This window comes from Manacus vitellinus, unplaced genomic scaffold (assembly GCF_001715985.3).
Source record: "Manacus vitellinus isolate BGI_N305 unplaced genomic scaffold, ASM171598v3 ctg7180002430711_pilon, whole genome shotgun sequence".
In the NCBI taxonomy this organism is placed as follows: domain Eukaryota; kingdom Metazoa; phylum Chordata; class Aves; order Passeriformes; family Pipridae; genus Manacus; species Manacus vitellinus.
In genome coordinates, this window is record NW_021938326.1 from 53,860 (window position 1) to 56,856 (window position 2,997).

Below are 2,997 nucleotides of genomic sequence, written 5' to 3' on the forward strand. Positions count from 1 at the left end.
ATGAGACAGATAAAACTCACAGGAAAATGGCACAAATACCTTGGGAAAATAAGCGAAGTATTAGGATGACGTTTGTGTGAATTCAGATTTTTCTCTTGAAAAAATGCCCTGTGCTTGTCCCTTGGCTAATTGGATACTTGATTTTTTTCTGACCTGCTATTGTCATCAGTGACACCTCAGGGTTTAAGAAGACTTCTCAATGGGTGTTAGTGCTGGCTGAGACACAGCAGCATCCTCAGCCCTCGCCTGGGAGAGGACATTCCCTCCCCAGGCCAAAGTGAGTTCCTGAAACCCCTTTTCAGCTGAGTTGTGGCTTCATTAGAAGGCACCTGTGATGGAGGAGCTGCTGCCTTGTAGCTCCCCCCCTGCCAGTGAGCCCTGCAGGGAGTCCCTGTGCTCTGGGAGGGTGGGGAATGCACAGGGAGGGCTCAGCTCCCCAGGCAGCAGGAGCATTGCTGGGCCTCTGCCAGGGCTTGCAGGGCACTGGGGAGTGTTGCAGGGCTGGGATGGGAGTGAGCGGGTTCTGGGCTGGATTTGTGAGGGCTCAGGAATCCCAGGGACAGAGCAGCAAGGTCGGGAATGTTGGATTATCAGTGACTCTCTCAGAAGTTATAAAAACCTGATCTGTTCAGGCAAATCAGGTATGGTGGGGAGATCACCCTCTTTGAACCACTTTCTTCTCTGGATGACTGAAAACTGCAGGACACACTGGCACTGCTTGCATTAACCTGTCTCTTAGTACAGTTAGGAACTCTTGTTATTTCTGCATAAACCGTTGCTTCCCTGTCCTGCTAAAATGCCCATGGATGCATCAGAGTCACTGGATTCCCTGGAAGAGAGAAGCCTGGTTTACTTCCAATGGGATTCACCCCTCACCATGTGAAGGTGAATGATTCAGATCTTGGACAGTCTCCCAGATCTTGGTGTGCTGACAGAGCGCCAGGGGATGAGCTCCCACATGTGAGGAGAGCTGGGATTAATCTCTCTCACCAAGGTCTAAGAACTGAGCCATGCCTTGCCTTGCTTTGTTTGGATTGCTTCTCCTTCCCTTGCCTTGCCTTACCTTGCTTTGCTTCCCCATTTTCATCACTTTTCTCCTTTTTCACCCTCTTTCTTCTCATCCTTACATTAAATGCATTAAACATCTGGACAAGGAATGTAAGCCACACTGTTCTGCAAGGGGCTGGTATTTATGCATTTCCTTCCTTTTTTTCTCCTCTATCCCCAGGCATTCTATTTGATAAAATCCCCTCTGGCCAAACAAGTCAAGATTCCCTTATCTCTGTGGCAAATCCGGGTCATGCAGGCTCATGGATTCTGTTCTTCCCTCCCTTTGCAAACCTCCCTGCAGCAAACAGCCCCTGTTGGATTCCCAAACCTTCCTGCAGAGCTTGGTCCAGCTCCCCTCCTCCTGCAGTCCCGTGTGTGCTGGTGTGTGGAGCCTTTCTCTAGGCCTGAAGTGGGGGTGGTGGCGGACAGGCCACAGGATTGCTCTGCAGAGGGAAAATGTCCCAAAGAAAAGGCTTGGAGAACCACACTGTTGGATTTGGATTCGTTCTTCTGGCATTCTGTGACCACTCCAGCCTGCAGGGCCTGTGCTTCACGGTGTTCCTGCTCATCTACCTGGTGGTGCTGGCAGGGAACAGCCTGGTTGCCCTCCTCACTGTGCTGGACTCCAGCCTGCACAGCCCCATGTACTTCTTCCTGAGGAACTTGTCCTTCCTGCAGGTCTACTACACCTCTGTCACTGCCAAAAATGCTGGTGTGTCTCCTGAGGGCAGATGGCAGGATCTCCTTCCTTGGCTGTGCTGCCCAGCTGTATTTCCTGGTTCTGCTGGGCAGCACCCAAAGCCTTCTCCTGGCTGCCATGGCCTATGAGTGCTCCATGGCCATGTGCCACCCCCTGCTCTGTCCCCTGGCCATGAGCAGGGGGCTCTGCACCAGGCTGCTGCTGGGCTCCTGGGGGGCTGTGGCACCAGTGCAGGCAGGACAGACCTACCAGCTGTTCCCTTTGCCCTTCTGTGCATCCCGTGACCTTCCTCACTTCTTCTGGGACATCCCCCACTACTGGACCTGGCCTGTGCAGACACGTTCTGGAACCAAGTGGGGCTGCACACCATCACCCTGGTTTTTTTAATCCTTCCCTTCTGCTTAATAGTTCTGTCTTACATTCAAATTATCAGGGCAATTCTGAAAATCCCCTCAGTTCTGGGCAGGCACAAAGCCTTTTCCACCAGCTCCTCACACCTCGGGGTGCTGACACTCTTCTATGGCTCAGCCACAGTCGTCTACTTAAAGTCGTCTACTCAAGGGATTCTGGAGATCCTGACAAATACTCTGCCTTGTTTTACACAGTTGTGACTCCCATGTTTAACCCTCTCATCTATAGCCTGAAGAGCGAGGAAGTGAGAATGGCCTTGAAGAGACTCCTATGGACAAAGTGATCCTACAGAGGATGTAAAATGGTCCCAAATGCTGTAAGTCCCACTGGGGTATGTGGTTGCCTGAACAAAGCACCCCATATTCACTCCAACAAAACCATGTGTTCCAGCCTGGCTTTCCTCCTCCTCCAGGAGGGGAACGGTGTCCTGAGGCATTCCTGTTATGTCCTGCCCTGCCATGACATCTTTGTCCTTCAGAGCACCTTCAGTACCCCAAAAGAGTTCAATGACAAGAGTTCCTTCAAGCTGGGTCTGACCAATGTAATGTTAAGGGGAAATAGTGCAACCGTGGTCAGTCATCAATGAGCCCCAGAGGTGACACAACCCATGAGAGGTGACTCCCCTTGGGTTTGAGAAATCCCTTGCTAGGCCTCATGGCCTATGGGCAGTGTTTCTGTGTGGAATCAGCTTAAAAAGCTAAAGGATATGAAGGGCACCTTGCCCTGCTATGAAATCTTGCACTGAGTTCTGTAAGGCTTGAGTAACTTGGCATACAGAATAAATAATTAATAATTTTAAAAACCCACCAAGGGGATAGTTCAGCACTAGAACAGGG

The 2,997-nt window shown here is 51.0% G+C and overlaps 1 pseudogene; it reads left to right on the forward strand.

Annotated features, from left to right (window-relative positions):
* The first annotated feature begins 1,506 nt into the window (after window positions 1-1,506).
* On the forward strand, window positions 1,507-2,444 carry LOC115307127 (annotated as a pseudogene).
* The last annotated feature ends 553 nt before the right edge of the window (window positions 2,445-2,997 follow it).